Source organism: Alexandromys fortis, unplaced genomic scaffold (assembly GCF_014885135.2).
Source record: "Alexandromys fortis isolate MF-2015 unplaced genomic scaffold, M_Fortis_MF-2015_v1.1 scaffold_88, whole genome shotgun sequence".
NCBI classification, from domain to species: domain Eukaryota; kingdom Metazoa; phylum Chordata; class Mammalia; order Rodentia; family Cricetidae; genus Alexandromys; species Alexandromys fortis.
The window spans coordinates 3736332-3755901 of record NW_026067961.1 but is presented as its reverse complement, the minus strand read 5'-3'; the positions used below and the strand labels follow the sequence as shown (position 1 = coordinate 3755901).

The 19570-nt window shown below is 49.4% G+C and overlaps 1 protein-coding gene across 1 annotated transcript in view; it reads right to left on the bottom strand.

Moving 5' to 3' along the window:
* LOC126508204 (calmodulin-binding transcription activator 1-like) overlaps positions 1–19570 on the bottom strand; it is a 509816-nt gene that overhangs the window by 364455 nt on the left and 125791 nt on the right. The gene's annotated exons all lie outside the window — the stretch shown is intronic.

Here is a 19570-nt window from a genome sequence, read left to right as displayed (position 1 = left end):
GGCGTCCTTTTGAGTGAACAGAGACTTTTCATGTCATGACATTGTCTTTCGATTTGAGAAGTTTCTTTTGATGTCTTCAACCTGTGGGTCGCCACACCTTTGGAAGTTTCATATCAGATACCTTGCTTATCAGATATTTACATGACGATTCATAACAGTAGCAAAATCAGAGCTATGAAGTAGTAGCAACAAAAATAATTTTATGACCAGGGATAACCACAACATGAGGAACTGTACTAAATAAAGGGTCACAGCAGTAGGAAGGTTGAGAACCCCTATTTTAGGACCTCAACCTGATAGCAGCAAGTTCTCTCCCTTCATCTTAGAGGGGTTTTTTTTATTTGTATGTTTTGGTTTTTGTGAATATTGTTTGCTTTTGTGTATGTTTCTAGAAATGTCTCTTTTTTCACTCTTGAAAAATTTGCCCACTGAAGACAGAGCTGCAGGCTGGGTGGGGAGGGGTGTCCACTGTAGGCTGGGGGTGTGTCTGCTGCAGGCTGGTGGGGAGGAGCATTCACTACAGGCTGGGAAGGGGGAAGAGGTACCCTCTTTGCTGAGCAGTTTTCTCTTTTGTGATGCTTAGGATGAAAAGCCAGCCCTATCTCTTATTTTTATAACGTGCCTTCCCTCCCCCTAGTTAAAAGCTCCCTCTTCCTTGCTGGTGTGTTCAGGAATTGATGCTTGGGTTAACTTCTCCACATTTATTCTATGATCTGGTTCATTGAGCATCTAGGCTCTTTTTAATTTTATAATTCCATCAAATTTGGAAAAATCTTGACCAGTATTTCTTCAAAACATTTTTGTCCTGTTTCTGTTGTTGTTGATGTTGGTTTGCTTCTGAGAAAGGATCTCACTATGTAGCCCAGGTGGGACTGGAATCTATTCTCCTGCCTCAGCCTCCCGAGTACTGGGATGCCGGAGTGTACCTCCACACCCCTTCTTCTTCAACATGCCCTTCTCCCATGACCTGCAACCCCAGCGATAGAAAGCAGGTCATGTGCTATTGCTTCATTGTTGATTACTATTCTTCTACTTCCTTCCATCCTTTCTTCTCTGGATGGTTCTGGTACAGTGACTTTTATTGCTTGATGTCTGTGTTTTCCGATTCATTTTATTTCATGTCTAACCTGCAACTAGACCAGACCCTAGGGTGATAGCCAGACCCTAGGGTGAACCCCATAAAACCTAACACCTGGTACCCATTTCTCTGTCATCCTAGCCTGTTGGTGGTGGACATATTGGTGACTTGCTTCTAACTAATCAGGAACATCCAATGTATTATAACAGAATCGCCATCTATGATTAAATATAGAAACCATGACTTCTATCTTACTAGAAAACACCATTTGACATCTGCAAGAAGTCCCTATGGTGAGATAGTGAAGGTGGCCTTTGACTTGCGGCCAGCTAAGGTCTGAAGTCGTTGGTCTAACATCTGGTAAAAACTTAAATATTCACATCAGCACACCCTCCTCACTTGAGTCTCCAGTGAGCCCTCAGCCCCTGGCTGCTCCCTTGATTTCAGCCCCATGAACGTCCTGTCGGAGGGTTCTACTAAGTTCCTGCGGGTCTCTGACCCTCAAAACCTATGCCATGGTGGGTATGCGTGCTTAGGGCTGCTGAGTTTGTTATAGCCCGTGATGGATCAACAGATCACACATCTGGCAAGGTTTGGCTTTGAATATTACGTCTTCTAACCAGTCTTGCTTCCCTGTGTTCATCTGCCCCTGCGAATAGTCAAAGATCCGTGAGTAGCACACGCAGGACACTGTTGGCACTGGCTGTCGCCAAGCCCTTGCTGTGGGCTCCATTCCTGTGTTATTTGTTTTCTGTGGACTGATTTCTTTCTCCCAGATGTAGCTCACATTCTGATGATTCTTTCATGTCTAATAACTTTTATTGAGCTCAGGGCATGGTGAATAATGCATCGTTGATGGTGGATGTCGCGATGTGATTTTAAAACGGGCTGGATTTTGCTGTGTCAGGCTTTGCATGACGTACATCTCATTGAAAGTCGGCTGCTCTGCTTTTTGAAAGTGAATTGACATCAGGAAGAGATTAGCCCTGTTAAAGACACATGATCATTCTGGGGTCTCTATCAGATACCTGGGTACTAATACAAGTTAGTCTGAGCTTGACCATTTCTCAGGTCCTGAGAATATTTGGCTTAGAGCTCCATATTAGTGACTTTTCTTGTTCCTGTGTGAAATACCTGCAAGAGGCAACTTAAGGAAGGAAGGGTTTATGGGCTCAAAGTTGGAGCGCGTAGGACATCATAGCATGGGAGGCAGGAGGGTCATGAGGTCGCTTGCTCATGAGCAAGAGACAGCAAAGGAACAAGACTGAGGACCAGGTTACAAACCTCAAGACCCACCCTGTAGTGAGCCTCTTCCTTTAACTATGCCCAATCTCCTAATGGTTCTACAGTCTCCCAAAACAGTGCCATCAGCTGGGGACCAGAATGCTCAAACACATGAGCCTGAGGAGGAGACTTTTCAACTCAGACTGTCACAGGTTTGCTTTCGGGCAACCTGGGGATGGCCCACTTCATGCTGCATGCCCAGAAGAGGGCACCAGATCTCATTATAGAGGGTTGTGAGCCACCGTGTGGTTGCTGGGAATTAAACTCAGAACCTCTGGAAGAGTGGTCAGTGCTCTTAACCTCCGAGCCATCTCTTTGGCCCAGCTCCTGTCTTCTGAAGACGGAGAATGCACCATGTGAAAGTCACTGACGCCACAGCAACTCCCTCCCACATCTGTCCCAGTAGACACAGGACAGGGCACAAACGGAGCGCTCCCTGAATTGTGATGTGTTTAAAGTACCCTTCGAGAACGCCAGGAGCCGCCTTCCTTCCCTTTCCTCAACTCCTCCACTCCACAGGAGGGAGACTGACACCCAGAGGGCTTAGGGAGCAGAGCCCAGGGTGGGGTTGCCCATCAGGAATGTTCAAAGCTGCCCCTAGACTTCTGCTACAGTCTCCTAAGTGGTTTCTAGGACCCCTGGAACAGAATCCAAACTCTGACCTGTAAATGGCTCGTGTCTCTTCCAGCCACCTTTTCTTTGCCCACCTCTCCCCTAGCTCTTGTCCCTTCACTGCAGCAGGACATCTGAGGTGCCACTGACTTTCATAGAGTCCTGCCGCAGGCAGTTCCTCTTTCTACTCACCAACGGGATGCTCCTGCTTCAAATAGGTCCGTAGGGCCCCAGTATATCATCAGTAATCAGTGTTGGTATCTGAGTATGGGCCCTGAGTGCCACCCTTTAGCCTGCTTGTCCCAGGGTCCTGTCCTTGTTCCTGCCTCCACCCCTAAAATCCACTATGTAGGGTAGGCAATATGGTAGCCATGGACAGCATTCCCTCCCTTAATGTCCAGCAAAGCAGCAGACACACAATGGGCTTGAAGTCATGTTTCTTGGATGGATGGATGGATGGATGGATGGATGGATGGATGGAAGAATTTAATAACCGGCCATCGACTGAGCAGTGGCACACAGCTCAGCCTCTATCCTCCCAAGCACTAGGTCAGAAAAGTTTCAGGTCCTAGGCTAGACCTATGCACTCTGTAGGGTCTCCCAGACAGCCCTGATAGCCCTGCGTTACATCTGGACTATGCTCATGCCTGCAGACCAGACAACCCCAGCACGAAGAGTGTTCCAGGTTTGCTCTCATCAGCGTCTTTGTGTCCCACCCACTCACCCCCTGCAGCTTGGCAGGGAAGCCTCCAGCAGGCCTGGTCCTCTCCATCCTACTGCATCTGCGTAAGTGACAAAGAAGAATTTCAGATTTTCCTGTTTTCCTCCCACACAACCTGGGATTTGGGCTCCTCCATCCACCAGCAAAGGCTTTAATATTTAAGCTGCAAGCGGCAGCCAAGCACTGTCAAGGGAAGAAAGCTCAATTTTCTTCTACTGCGTTGTTCTCCTGCACGCCCTTCCAATCTCCACCAAGCCCTCAGACAAGGCCTTCCCTCTCTCTATGCAGCATCCTAAGTTCCTGATTATGAGGCAGAGCCTGATACAGGGCTGGGAGGAGAGTCGGAGTCAGAATCTAAATCACGGGCTGCCGAAGAGCCGGATGGCCCTCCAGCCTCCCTGTTGGCCATCCGATGCATCTCAGTAGAGGATACAAGCTGTGTTTATGATGTTCTGGCGACAACAGTGAAGTGGAAAAGAAGGCAAGACTCACTGGGAGAGGGGGAGCCATTCTTCTCTGGGGGTGGCCACTGGTAGGTTGGCCCTTCCCCCATGCAGGGGCCCCTGAACTCAGGATATGGACATGTGTTGGGATGAACTCAGGAGGAGTTGGAGGGATGGGGGATGGCTATGATCAAGATCCACCTTATGCTATGCATGTATGAAATTTTCTAAGAATAAATAAAGAATAATAAGGTCTTATTTAACCTACTGATGTTGTGAGTGTGTGTGTGTTTGAGTGTATGTGTGTGTGTAGGTGTATGTGCACGTGTGTGCATATACATGAAGAGGCCAGAAACCAACACCAGGAGTCATTCCCCAGTGACATCTATGCCTAGTTCTTGAGACAGGGTCTCTCCCTTGGCTTGGTACTCACTCACAAATTGGGCCTGGATGTCTGGCCAGTAAGCCCCAGGGTTCTGCCCATCTGCATTCTCCCCTGCATACGAATGACCAGTAGGAGTTATCACAGGTTTTCCTTGTAGCTTCTGGGGCTCATACTCAGGTTTTCATGGTTCACTGGCAAGTACTCCACTCAGCTGCATCCCGGGTATGGGACACTGGACATGACTTTATCATACTAAGAATGGGTCCTACCTTACTTACATCATGTCACAGAATAGGGTCAAGTCATGGTTCAAAAATTCTGTAGCCACGTGTGAATGTAGTTTCTGGTCTGTGGCCATCCATGGGTGACAGAAGAATCGCCTTATTGCCTAGCCCCAGCCTGCCAGAATTACCAAAGAAAAACTGGCAAGGAGACCCAGGATGCCCGGACCCCCACAGCCTCTTCCCCAGTCTACTGGTGTGGCAGCCCAGAGAATGGCTCCTGGTGTTCAGAGCCTCCTTCTGATGCTTGGATAAATTGACTTGAATTTATTTGGCTTTTGTTTTTTTGTTTTTTCTTTTTTATTAACCAAAGGTGAGTACAAGTCATTCATCATCAAGAAAGGGCAGCCCCCCAAAGGGGTCGACAGACAGACACTCTTTGTGCAAATAAGTAAAATGATGGCTGCCTGGGCCAGAAAAACTGGATGAACTGAAGTCTGGGATACCCTCCCCCTTTTCCATCCATAAGCCAAAATATTGCTAAGGCTTTTTATAAACAAAGATAATGAGTTGTATAATTTATGTAAATTAACTAACGCTGCTGCATTTTCTAGAAGTAACATAAACTGCATTATTTATTTGATGTGCTTTTAGGAGTAAAAAATATAATTATAATCGGATATTGTACCTAACAAGTTTTTCCCATTGTTTCCTGATTAGCATTGGTGGTTTGGAATATCAGATGTGGGATCGTGGAGCGTGCCACACTCAGGAGGGCTTTGCTTTTGCACAAGAAAGCGGCAAGCGTCTGACCTTCGGCTCTTCAACATACCTTTCTGGGCAGAATGAGGCTTCACAGGAAGGTTGTTCTGGGCATAGCCCCATGCCAGGTGCTGGTTATTTCCAGCCAATGCTGGCAGGGGTGCTGGTTGATCAGCTACTCTGGGACATGACTAGCTCCATTTCCCCTCCCCAGTGGGATCCCAGGCACCAGCAGCAATGTCGGCCTCACCCAAAGACTTCCTCAAAATGCAGGATCTAGCCCCGCCACACCACAGCCAAATTCAGAGTACCCAGGGGACTCGTCTGCTGGTGGGACTGTGAGTAACAGCTGAGGGAAGGCCTTGGTTCCCAGATGCTCCCAGCGGCGTCCCCCAGCTCTCCTGCCCCTCCTGACAGCAGCAACCTCCATCCCCTCACATCTAACAGACAATGCAGAGCCGCTCACTGCAGTTCAATACTGTGGTGTGTGATATCACCACATTAGGGGCATTAAAAATGCAAGGACAGATAATGAAGCCCAAGAAATGAAGGGCTGACCCCGAAACCCTTGCCGCCCTGGAAATACTTCTGTCACCTAAATGGGAGGTGATATCTGCTGGCCCCTGTCACATGCCTGCTCCTCCTTGCTCACAGGCAAAGTGCAAGGTCCTGGAAACCGCCGGACGCAGATAGCCGGTGCGTCCACTTTGTTTGCACAGCAAAATGCAGAAGATGGGCCTTTATTGGAAAGCGATGGATCTTTGAGAGGACCGCCTCATCTGGGAGCCGAGGTCAGGACCTCTGTTTATCCGTCTCTGAGCTGCAAGGCTCGTCTCCTGCAAACTGGGGGTGAACGAAACCAAACGTCTCAGATGGAAAAAGCAAACGCGCGCGAGGCGGGGGCAGGGGGGGTAATTTACAGAATTTATTTCATCTCCTTTCCCTTAATCATGTAAAAAAAAAAAAACCCAAACATTCTACATTCTGGTCTGTGTCCAACACAATGTGCAAACTAATTGAGTGTAAAACCCATTGCTCTGCGTTATATCCGCGAAAGCGCATGCGGCAATCGCTCCTTCCCCCCCCCCCACCCCCAGCTCTGCTTCGTTCCTGTTTTTGTTATAACTCAGTCCGCTCACAATATGTCATTGCAAACGCTATTTGCAAAAGAAAGTATAAAAAACAGATTCTTTATTCCTTGGCGCATTTGTTTTCATGTCCCCTTCTCAGCCTCTCCGCATTTAGACCGTGCTTCCATCTGGAGGGCTTAAAAAAAGTTCTAGGCAGAACCGCCATACATAACGAAGCGCACGCTCATCTGGTATTTAGCCTGAGAATTTTATTGCCAGGTGTTATGAAAGGGGTGGGGGGGGGGGATACGGACACAATACCGTTTCATCTCGTTTCCAAACATTGCATCTTGTGTCTGAACACGCTCATCAATCTGGGGAATGGGCTGCTTCAGTGCAGCTACTTAGCGTCTTTCCAAGAAAAGGCAAATGCCCGTCAGGAAGGAGGCTACAGTGGGAAAGGTCGGGGACCCCGAACCTTGACTCTGTTCCTGCCTAGGGGAGAACCAGAAATCTGGGGTGCCAGCCCTCCAAATTTAGCCATCTAGGAACCGGAAGCCTATTTCCACCAGGTTTGCTCACCTAAGATTCAGCTCCTCACAACAATTAAAGAGTTGAAGTCAGCAGCAGTGTCTGGGGACAGAAGTCAGTTGGTTCAAAGAATTGCCACACTAGCACCAGAGCCAGAGCTCAATCCCCAGAGTTCAGGTAAAAGTGCTGTGTGTTGTGACATGCGTCTAAAGTCCCCCTGCTGGGAACATGGAGGCAGGAGGATCCTTAGGGCTAGCTGTCCAGCCAGTCCAGGGTCAGAGAGAGATTCTGTCTCAAAAACTTAAGGTGGAAAGAAACTGAGGAAGACACTATGACTTAAGGTGGAAAGAGACTGAAGAAGACACTATGTTAACCTATGGCCTCAAAATGCATGCATATACACATGTACCAGTATCTGTATGTATGCAAGCACACACACACACACACACACACACACACACACACCATACACATCAGCAGAACTATCCATTTCTTTCCTTTTCAGCAGAAGGATCAATTTTTTTCTATAAAAAAATTATTTTTATTTTATGTCTATGGGTGTTTTACCTACATGTTATATATGCACAGTGTGCATGCCGAGTGCCTGCAGAGGTCAAAAGAGGGTTTCAGATCTTCAGGAACTAGTGTTACAGAGGGTTGTGAGCCATGTGGGTGTTAAGAATCGAACCTGGATCCTCTGGAAAAGCAGCCATTGCACTTAACCACTGAGCCATTTCTTTAGCTCCATAAAGAACGTTTCTCTGTGGACCTGTTAGCTGTGTAGCACATGTGAGAAGCCAACTGCAGAGTGGTTCAGGTTGTGTTCTTTGGGGAACCCACACCTCATGGGCCATTAAATTAACACTTAGGTCTAACTGCATACATAAAAGCGCATGGCAGAAGCAGGGAGGGTGGGGTTAACTTAATATCAGCACCTCACGCCATGTGCAAGCAGCAGACATTCGTTTGAGTGGGAGGCATGTGGGGGCTAAGTCTCGTCCTTCCCACATGAGCTCCCTGCAGCCCCGTATGGAAGAGGTCACCGTGTCCAGCATCTGCCTGCTATTTGAAAAGCAAAAGGAATCATGGACCATTTCTAACCTCAAGCAATCAGACAAGGCAAAACCCTTGGGCGTCCCACTTACTGTGGCTTTGTGATTCCCCTGCTGACCATCACATCACCTGGGAACATTGTCCCAGGGGGCGGGCTGGACAGTCACATTGTGTTTTCTTCGGCAGTTGACTCTGCCTTCTGCTGGGCTTGCTATGATCTGAGAACAGGGCATCGACCCTGTGGCAGCCTGAATGTGCAAGACCCCCCCCCCCCCATAGGCTCAGGTATCTGATCAGCTGGTCCACAGTTGGTGGTGTTCTTTGGGGAGGTTAAAGAATTTTTAGACAGGGTGGCCTTCCTGGGAGAAGTAGATGACTGAGGCCGGACTGTGAGAGTTCACAGCCTTTCCACACTTAGAGTTCGCTTTCTCTGCTGCCTGCTTCCTGCTGCTGTGCCTCCCTTATGGAGTCTCCCTCTGGAACCATCAGCTAAAGCACTCTTTCTTCCATAAGGCGATTTTGGTCACTGTGTTTTCACACAGCAAGGGACAGAAACTAATGCAGCCCCGAGACAAGCGGACAGAGCGCTTCTCCCTGTCCTGGACCCCGACTTTGTACATGAACTCTGCTGCCCTGCGGCTTCTGGGGAAACACTCTACAGACACATTTCTATTGGGGTTCCAGGTCTAATGGTGCTCACAGGGTCCTCCAAGACGTTAACAAGCGTTCATGACATTGCAAGCAAAGGGAACACAAACTCACACACTAACCTGACCCCACATACAGCCCCAGAACTGAAGGCCACTGTGGGCAGAGTCTCTTCACAGTGAGAGTTAAAAAGGTGGCTTGGGGGGGGGCTCAGTTGCAAAATACCCGCTGGGCGATTAAAAATCTGAGTTTAAATCCCTAGAACCCACCTAAAATCCAGACACAAGTGTCACACGTCTACAATCCCAGCACCCTCACAAACAAGATTGGAAGTGGAGACAGGAGAATCACTCTAAGTTTGAGGTCCAGTCAGGTTGCTGTATGCAGAAGGAACTGACAGCAAAAAACCCTACCTCAAACAAGGTTGAAGGATAAGATTGACAGCTACAGTTGTCCCCTGACTGTGGCATGACATGCTGGCATGTGCATAGCCACACTCACACACACATGCACACACGCACACCGCACACGCGTGCACACACACACACACACACGAGAGGCAAAGGCAGAGTTAGAAAGGATCAAACAGTCATAGAGATCAAGTCACTGTGAACTCAATCCACCAACCAAGGGATGAAGAATTGTCGTTTCTGGGTGAAGGACGTGAGGGCCTAAAGGGAGGGAAACCCCACAGCCACTTGCCGTGGAATTTATGTTTCCATAAGTGAAGCATTAGGAGCCTCGCTCAGGAAAGAAATTATTGATACGTGTGTTCCCTTAAGGAAGCTTCTCGAGAGGCCCATTCCGGATCTAATAATAATCTGTATTCTTCTGAGATGGCAGGGCCAATCTTTGATTTCCCTATCACCAGCAGAGGTTCATGAATCATTAAACTGTACAGCCTCGGAGCTTTGGTTTATTGTGCACCACCTAGAATATTTAATAAAATAAATTCTAAATAATCAATTCACGAGCAGTCGACGTTTCTTACGCTTTTGTAATAAATGTCTACTTTTTGCATCCATCAAAAACTGCACGTAAATCGTGGTGGCAAAGAAGAAAAGTACCTTTGCCGTTTCCTGCTGCTGCCGTGTAAGTACTTAAGCAGGGGACAGATGACATCTGCATCTCTCCACAGTCACTACTCCAGGGGCATTCTGCAACATCCCACATGTCACTCCAGGTCCAAGGATGCATCGCTCTACCTCTTGGACAACTGGTCCTTTAGCCCACCCAGTGCTGCAGAGCAAGGTTTTGGTATCTGTTGTCCCAGCGCACAGGGAGCACTCTGAAACTTGCCTAGACCTCCTGGGATGCTCCATGCTAGTGCCTGAGCCTCCTGGGATGCTCCATGCTAGTACCTGGACCCCCTGGGACACTCCATGCTAGTACCTGGGCCTCCTGGGACACTCCATGCTAGTGCCTGGACCCCTGGGATGCTCCATGGTCCCCCTGGGATGCTCCATGCTAGTGCCTGGGCCTCCTGGGATGCTCCATGCTAGTGCCTGGGCCTCCTGGGATGCTCCATGGTCCCCCTGGGATGCTCCATGCTAGTGCCTGGACTTCCTGGGATGCTCCATGCTAGTGCCTGGACTTCCTGGGATGCTCCATGCTAGTGCCTGGACTCCTGGGATGCTCCATGCTAGTGCCTGGACTCCTGGGATGCTCCATGGTCCCCCTGGGATGCTCCATGCTAGTGCCTGGACTCCTGGGATGCTCCATGCTAGTGCCTGGGCCTCCTGGGATGCTCCATGCTAGTATTTGGACCCCCTGGGATGCTCCATGCTAGTATCTGGACCCCCTGGGATGCTCCATGCTAGTATCTGGACCTCCTGGGATGCTCCATGCTAGTACCTGGACCCCCTGGGATGCACACTCTTTGGGAAGAAATGTGGCATTTACAGAGTCCTATTTTCAAGGTGCTTTTCTTGACTTGCTCAGGCTGGAGACACTCAGCATGAGATAAAGAGAAAGCACATAGCATGCAGACCCTTTGCCACTAGAAAGAAAGAAAACAAAGAAACTCCAACATCCCTGTCATATCATTAGTCAAAGTATTAACCGGGGCCTGGGGAGATGATTCTGTAGGTAAATCATGAATCATGCAAGCATAGAGACTTGGGTTCAAATTTCTAGAACCCAAAACAAAGACCAAACACAGCAGCGTGCACCTACAATCCTACCGTAAGTATGGTGAGATTGAGTGGAGACAGGAGGATCCCCATGGACTCTGGCATACACATTAGAGATGGAAAGGGCATTCTTTACCCAGTGAGCAATGAACCACCCTACCTCAACGAAGGTTGAAGATTAGAACCTCTATACATGGTCTGTGCACACCCACAATAACATACATGAACACACGCCCCAACACATACACACCTCACAGACAAGTGTCAGCCCACAATCACATACATGAACACATCCCCCAAAACATATTCACACATCACAGACACATGTCAGGCTATAAACATGGGTATCAGGACACAGCAAGACTTGGACTTAAGTTGAGCACCGAATATATATAAAGTGTCATGCCAAGGGCTGGGCTAGAGTGCCAATGGAGGACGCAGGGCAGGGCTGTGTCCCCAGAAGGCTGTGGGTCAGTGTCAGCTGGCATCTTCTGCTTCAGAAAATTGATATTCGTCTCCTGCATTGCCAAGGGTGACTGAGGAATGGCAGGCTCAACCGCACCATCAGAGAATTTAGTTAGAGATTTTCAAAAGGTGCCGGCAGTCAAGTAACAAATTGTCGCACTGACTTGTGGAATTTTCCTCTTAACTTTTCCCCTTAAGACAGAGCGAAACTCATTCAAAATAGTTTTAGACTGATTTTTCACTTTATGTGCATGTTTTGCCTCCTTGTACATATGTGCATTCTGCGTCTGCCTGATAGCAGCAGTGGTCACAGGAGGCACTGACTCCCCTGGAACTGGAGTGACTGATGGCTGGGAACCACCGTATGGATGCTGAGAACCAAGCCTGAATGAGTCCTTAGCAAGAGCAGCCAGTGTGTTTAACTGCTAAACCAACAGGAGGCTTGGGATGAGATACCCAGACAGGACCCTGCCATTGGCACAATGAAGCACTAAAAAGGTAATTTGCGTATCAAAGGGGTATGGGAGTCCGGGGGGATCCATAAACCAAGGCCACTTGGTGCAGCAGGGCAGATAGGCTGTGAGTCTTCTAGGGTGATGTGGACCTTGTGGTCAACGGGGTTGCCTGTGAGCAGCCAGGCAAGAGACAAAGTGAAGTAATCCTGTGACTTCCACACTGACCCCAGCTGGAAGACAACCACCCTTAGCCAGGATTGGAACTGAGCCATAGAGATGGAAAAAGAAGGCTATCTATCAACCAGGAGGAAACCTCAAGGCGTGCAAAAGCTCTCCTATAGAGTCATCTACTTCCTGCCTCCCATTCTGGCTCAGTTTCCAGGGAGACAGAAAAAGTGAGATCAACAGTTAAAACCACACAACCACCCAGGATGTGCAGATCAGTGGGTGCCACCCAAGAACCTCAGCCTATGCAGCGAGCAGAAAGGCTACCCCTCCTTGCTGCTGATGAACAGCCCCCCCCCTTCCATCTTCCCCTTCTACCCATCCCCCTGTTTTCCCCACAACAGTGGCTGAGGTATTGGAAGCACCCTAAGAGCCTGCGGCCAGAATACTGTGCAGAGCTTAAATCTTCTGTCTTCCCTCTGCTGACTCAAAAACACCAGCGATGGTTTCTCCTGCAGCAGATTAGAGACTCAAGCCCACAGGACATGGGGCTCCCCACACGATGTATCCCAAAGAGTGGGCATAACTTTGCCGGGCAATGCTAGGAATTAGGAGACCAATTTGCCGTTCAGTCAAGTGAAAGCCAGAGGTATTCCTCACCTGCCAAGCAACCACATATACATCTGCCTGTCCACCAAGAGACAAATACATAACACTGTCTCAAATGCATGCCAGCTCTGGATGAGGTCATGGTGAGTGGTTACAAGCTCTTGTAGCTCTCCTCCTGAGTTCTAGCAAGCAGTTCAGGCAGGAAGGAGCCCATGGTGAGTGTGATAGTGGTAGCCAAGGGTTTATGTGGTTGCCCTTGAATCTGCTAAACTTCCCACTCCTGGCCTCATGGACTAACCTGAAAGGACCTTTAGGAACCATTAGGATAAAAATTAAATGTGAGTTCAGCCACTCCAGTTGATAGTCTGCTGAGCTGCTTCCTCAAGGAAGTGTCCAGATCACCGAGGCTCAGATCAGATTTACAGGACATTTTATATCACCGTTCAGCAGAAACAAGAATTGCATGCCCTTTAAGGCCTCTGTGGCATGTCTTTATCCACGCGCTGTAGTCCCAACACCACTGAGAAAGCCCTGGGCTCCGTGATGGATGCTGTACCTCCACTCCAGAAGCCCAGCATTGGGGAGTGAGCAGCTCATCAGAGACAGCAGAGAATGCTGGCCCTCGTGTCCTCAGGGACACCCAAATCCAATGCAGACTAGTTCCTGTCTGCAAAGACGCAAAGACACGGTGACGAGGTAAACAGCAGCAGCCAATGCGATGAGAGTTCAAAAGCACGGCAGGTACCACTTTGTCAGAAACACGCCCCGTGAAACGCCGGAGATGCACTGGGACCGAAATGGTATTTATTGTTTATCTCAGTCGGGCCCCAGTCTTGTGTATGTGGAGGAGTTGCCGTAGCCCGTGCCGAGGCCTGCGGAAGTCAGAGGTTGACATCAGGTGTCCTTTTCCATTCCTCTCCATCTTGTCTTTTGAGGCACGGTCTCTTGTTGAGCCTGGAGCTCGCCGTTTCAACTAGACTGGCCGCCCAGTGAGCCTCAGGAACCCGCTTCTCTGCCCATGCCCCCTCCCAGCACTGGGCTATAGATGCATGCTGCTCCTCTTAGCTTTTGCATGGGTGTTGAGGGTCCAACCTCGTGTCCCCATGCGTGCAGGGGAAGCGTTTTGTCCCCTCCCCAGGTCCTGTAACTGTGTAACCTGTAGGCTATCCTTTTCCCAGATTTTCCTTCCTCTCCTCTCCTCCTTTTCACTCCCTTCCCCTCCCCTCCCCATTTCTGCCATCTCCCTACTCCTCCCATGCCCCAACTCCAAGTTTTAGTTACACGAGCAATGGAGATTAACTATCTACCCCATAGGAAAACCAGGTTAAGTGAAGCCCAGGCAAGACAGTGACCGAGAGTTTCTCAGACACACAGCACACCTCACTCCCAGACCCCAGGAGGGGCGAAAGTTAGGCCACCAGACACTCTAAAACCTGGATAATAGGTTGGCAGAGAGAGGTCCTATGGCGAAGAGTGCTTGCTGCTCTTGCGGAAGACCAGAGTTCGGTTTCCAGCGCCCTCACCCAGCAGCTCACAGCTGCCTACAACTTCAGCTCTGGTCTCAAAGGGCACTGCACTCATGTGCACAATCCCACAAGAAAGATTCCCACACATGCACATCACTGAAAATAATAAAAAAAATGTAAATGGAATAAGCTATTCAAAGCTTGCTATGCAAGCATGAAGACCCAAGTTCAGATCTCCAACACCCACATAAAAAACCAGGCATGGCAACACACATCTGCAACCCCCAGGGCCATGAGAGCAGAAACAGGAGAATTGTGGCCATATCTCATGGAAACATCTGGCTTTGTTTCTGCACATTGCCAAGCATGACATTCTCGCTCCACATCCAACACCCTGAAGTCCCCAGTGTCCAGACATCAGACAGAAGCATTATAGCATAGAAAATATAACATGTTTAACCATCTGTGTGCTAGACACAGATCCATCAAAGAGAACACTCCTGAGACAGGCATGGGTGGAGTCTGGGGGAAGCAGTACGAGGGGCTATTTCCCTCAGGCTGAAGAAGAGCAGGGATGAACCCTGGAAGACTCAAAAGTCAGTGGCCACACCACAGAAAGAAACATGGTCTACATGAGGGATGCTGTCCGTGCACGGCAAGTCCCCAGAAAATACCAGGGACCGAACACAGCCCTTTCCAGAAAGCAGCAACTGCACTGGTCAAACATACACGGTGGCAGTGGCAGGCTGCTGGCCCCTCTGAGCCTCTGTGGTCCCTTGCTTCGTTAACCTGTTTCTCTCCTTATCTATTCCCTGCCTTTTTCCAGACTTGATTTGGGCCCCAGACCTGTTTGGGCTGACTACTGCCAGCATTTCCCATCATCTGCAAGCAAGATACCTATTTATCTTATGGCCGGGAACAGAGCTGAAGGGATCTGGCTCTGCCACGAGGCGGTTATTTCATGCCCTGTTAATTCCTAATGCAGTAACTACAATATCGTTTCTACTTTCGAAAGAGGTACTTTTTTTTCTTCCTTTTTTAATATGTGGCCTAAGTGCTCAAATAAAGAACATCATTCTAATGAGGACAAGTCCCAAAATGTAACCTCATTACGGTCACTGCTGCGCCAACGCCGGCCTTCTACCTTGAAGGCAGTTAATGGAGAAATGAGGGACACTGGGTTCTTTCCAGGCAGCGCAAACAGATCAGCAAAATGTCCACATCCACAGACGACAGTCAGAGGAAATGGACTGGCATTTCCACTCAGGGACGGGCCAGGCCAGGGACCGCCTTTCATCACAGAAGGATGGGTTCTATAGGAAGCAGGGCTGGGTCCCGTCTCCCATCATCAGCCTCAATGCAAGACCCGTTCACAGACCCCAAGGGCAGACTGTCTTCACCAAAGGACAACGTGAGATAGGAGCAAAGGGCCATGTAGTAGACCCCTATCCCCTGACCACAACAGCCATTGTCTTCATCAGAGCAGCTGAAAGTCTTCGCAAGTCACCCTAAAGATCAGGCTTGCTGAAGCTACCTTGTAGGAGGAGGGATGGGGAGGGCCACATGACCCTCACCTTAGAGCTCGTGGTGTCTCCGGCACCTCTGCGCCAGCTGTAGGTAATCCTGCCTTGTGGTCTTGGAGGTGCGACAGATAGACTGTGGGGGGCTAACTGGAGAGGGGGCTACAGCTGCGCTGATATGGGGACGTCCCCATCCTTGACTTTGGGGTGGTGTGGCCATTTTGGGGAGACCTGCTTTCATTTAAGCACTTTCTCAGCCTTGCCCTGTCAGGAAGCACCATAAACCCTTTAATTTCCTTCGCGTTAGGAGTTGGTAGAGCCGCACCTCTGCTGTCACCGATTCTCTGGCTGGGGGGAGAAAAGGCTGTTTATAGCTACCCATGAAAAGGTTCGTGCAATAATCCAGGCACACAAGAGTGGATATCCAGTTTGGCCAGGGCTGGAAAAGATGCCCACAAGCCACCATCCAGTCAGTTGATGGGAACGGGTTCGCAGAGGGCTTCTCAGCAGATTCTACCATGGCTCATGCACTTCCTAACCTTTATCCATCACCAAACACCTCCTCATGCCACTGCCCTCATGCCAGGTCTGCCTTCTATGCTGACCGCATTTTCCACACAGGACCTTGGAATTCTTCCGGCACACATCGAAACCCTAAGATTTTTGTCTCCTCCTGAGGTTAGGGACCACACACCCCTCTTTGTACCCCTGAACCTCCCAGTACCTGTCACAGTGACAGTGGGTGACAAGTACCCAATAAGTAGATGAAGGATGGACCACACCAGGTGAATAGTGTGGGCTGAGCTGACCTGAAACCCTAAAGGTCACCCTGAGTGCAGGGGACAACGGTTATGCTTAAAGCTGAGAACTCTCAGGTTCCAGCCCCAGCTCTGGGACCTATGAAGCCCTTTCTCTGAAGGCCTGACTTCTCCATCTATGTAACAGATATGATAGCATGTGTTCTGCATGGATGTCTGCACCAGACAAAGCCAGTACTGTTCACGGGAGATTTGCAGATTCGTGATTTTCTACACACTGAGGTTACAGCTCCCATCTCCCTGGGAACCCAGCAGAAAAAAAAATGGGAGAAACGGGGAACTGAGAGCTGGTCTGGATACGACACACGCCAGGAGTCTGAGGACGAGGGTGAGCAGACATAAAACAACCTGTTAGGGCCCTAGACTTGGGAAGGACTCTTCCAGAAAGGCTCTCTGGCTGATTGCTGCTGTCACCTGACAAGCGTGAACACGGCTGGCTTCGGGAGTTCTTAAGGCACAGGGATCTTTAGAGCAATCCTTTCCTGGGAACACCAGACCAGCCGACAGGAGTTAGCTTGGGGGCAGGACCCTCCTCAGACCTGCTGAGGTCTCATTTGTGATCCCCTGACACCCCAGTCCCTTTTCCTCTCCTCTCGTCAGCTCTGCCCTCCCCGGAAGCTCATCGCGCAGCCTTCTCCTTGGCCCCCAGACAAGACAGCTGATTGCGAAGGAACAGCTAGTTAGCTTCAAAAGCTGCTGCCCACACCCCCATGCCCCGCGCACCCTGTTCCTGCCGAGGAGTGATGAGTGTGAAGGCCCTAGCCCACAAGAACAAAAGGAGTCAGAGCTGAGGTTTCCTTCCGCTGGCTGGAAGTTTTCCTGGCCTCGGGGAAGGCTTAAAGCAAGTGATATGTTAAATGATAGACCCAGATGTCTTTATCATGCCCTTGAACGGAGGAGCCCCACTGGGATAGTAAAGATTTCACAACACTAAAACCCTAGTTGTCCATCCAGCTGGAAGGGTAGCTGGAGGGGACTAGGGCTTGTGGGGGACACAGGTGCTAGCCACAGGATCTGCCTGCTAAATCCACAGGGAGGAAGCAGACTTCTGACCGTGAAGCCTAGTAGATAGCACCACCACAGCTGGCGAAGACTGCCCACTTGGCTTCCCAGTCCCACTCCAGATCACAACTAACACAGAAACGCCAAGGATGAAGTGTGGGGGCTGATATTACCAAAAAGCCCTTCGTCTGGGCTATTGAAAACTCCGTAACCGTGGAAAGGCAATTACTTCAACAAGAAGGAGCCCATTCCCATGAATAAGAGGGAATAAGAATTCAAATTGCACACAGTACCGTCTTCTGAGGACCAGTGTGCCGGAGGGTGTAGGGGAAATGGTCATTACCAGTGCTGGTGGGCATGTAATTAAAACAGTCGCCCAGAAGCAATTTGGCATTGTCTAGCAAAACTAAAACTCTGACACCCAGCAATTCCTGGTCCAGACTGTTTATGTGCCCAAGAAGACCCGTATAAGGATGCTTAGTCAGGTGGTAATGACGATACTACAAGTCTGAGTGAGAGGGCTCTCAAAGTCAAGGGGACAAGATTATGTACAGAGAGGAATAAGATAGAACCACTTAAAAATGGCCGGAAAGCAACACAGATTCGGCTTAGCTGGAGATATTAAGTGACAAAGTGTAAAACAACATGTCAATTACTCATACACGCACAACCGTCCCCAACTTCCAAGAATTCATTTCACACCCCACCTAGCCCGAGAAGCATCTCTGCCCACTGCAGCCCGTTCTGGACTCCCGGGGACACTTATCCTAGATGCTCAACCTTTCACAGCTCCGTGCACTGCAAATGAGCGTGATGTGCAAACATGGCCGCCTTCTTGCCCCACCCTGAGTCCACGGACGGTGCACACGTCTCCCTCTTTCTCTGTAGAGAACACACAAAAGCAAGTACACAGCCAGTACTTGCTGCCTCGTTCCGTGGGATAACACTCCAAGTGAAGCCGGAGAGAACAGCCGCCAAGAAGCGTAACCGAAGGTGGCCTCCCTCTTCAAAACACCAGAAACAACATTGGCCAAGTCATTGCCAGGGAGGCCTCTCAGTCCCCCCACTCACGGGGGCTGCTTGCTCATGGCCAGCAGGTCACTGATGGCCCTCTCTGATCTGCATGTGTCCCCCCTCCTCCACATCTGAGGAACCAGGCTGTAGTCGGCAAGGCTGAGCGCCACAAATAACTCCCAACATAAATATGGCCTAAAAATAGCCATAAATCATCCTCATTCCGTCCGGTGACAATTCTAATTTATAACAAGAGGGGAGAAAACGAACACGGTGGTTTTTTTTCCCCTGGACTTCCAAGCTACTGCTGAGGACGAATTCCACCCCGCTGTTAGTTACAACCAGGAGTTCCTGATTTACGCATTACTAAAGATGAAATATACCAGAGGCCTCCAGGCACAGGGGCTGCTTGCTGAGGTTTAGTGTGAATTCCTGCAGGCTTTCAATATCCCTGCATAAGTAGCTTCCTTTCTCTTGGTCCCCACCCAAGCTTCTTTCTCTCTCTCCCTACCTATTCTTCCAGTGTGGGGTGGTAAGAGCCCGTCCCCCCAGAGAGCAAGCCCCAACTCTCTGGGCTCCCTGCAAGAAGGGCTAATGCGTATGTATTAGCAGGATCCTGGTCACAATGCTGGAGATGGCTCTTTCCAGCAGCACGTTCGGGTAATCTGCACATTAATGTTCCATGCAGTCAATTAAACTGCACACGAGGCAGAGGAGAGGAAACGGGAATTTCTCATACCGCGGCTTTTCTTATTCATCACCATAAAACAATTCTTATTGGTATATTAAAAAAAAGCACATACACATAAAATGAAAGTTATCTCTCTCCATGGGGTAATATAATAAAAGCCATTTGATGCTATTTTTGGCAGCCATAAAAGCACATAATTAATACAGGGGAAAAAATCATCATGACAAAATGTGTCCCCAAAACCGACAGTGCCCAAGGGCAATCCTTAGAACTCAAGTGGGCTCACAATCCTCGCACCACTGAGATAGGCAGACACACACTCGACATGACAGTAGCTAGGATGCCGGCCTTTACCTCTCTGAAATGCCAGCTGGAATATGGGAGGATTCTGAGATCTCGCCCATGGTATCCCTGGCCACATCCCT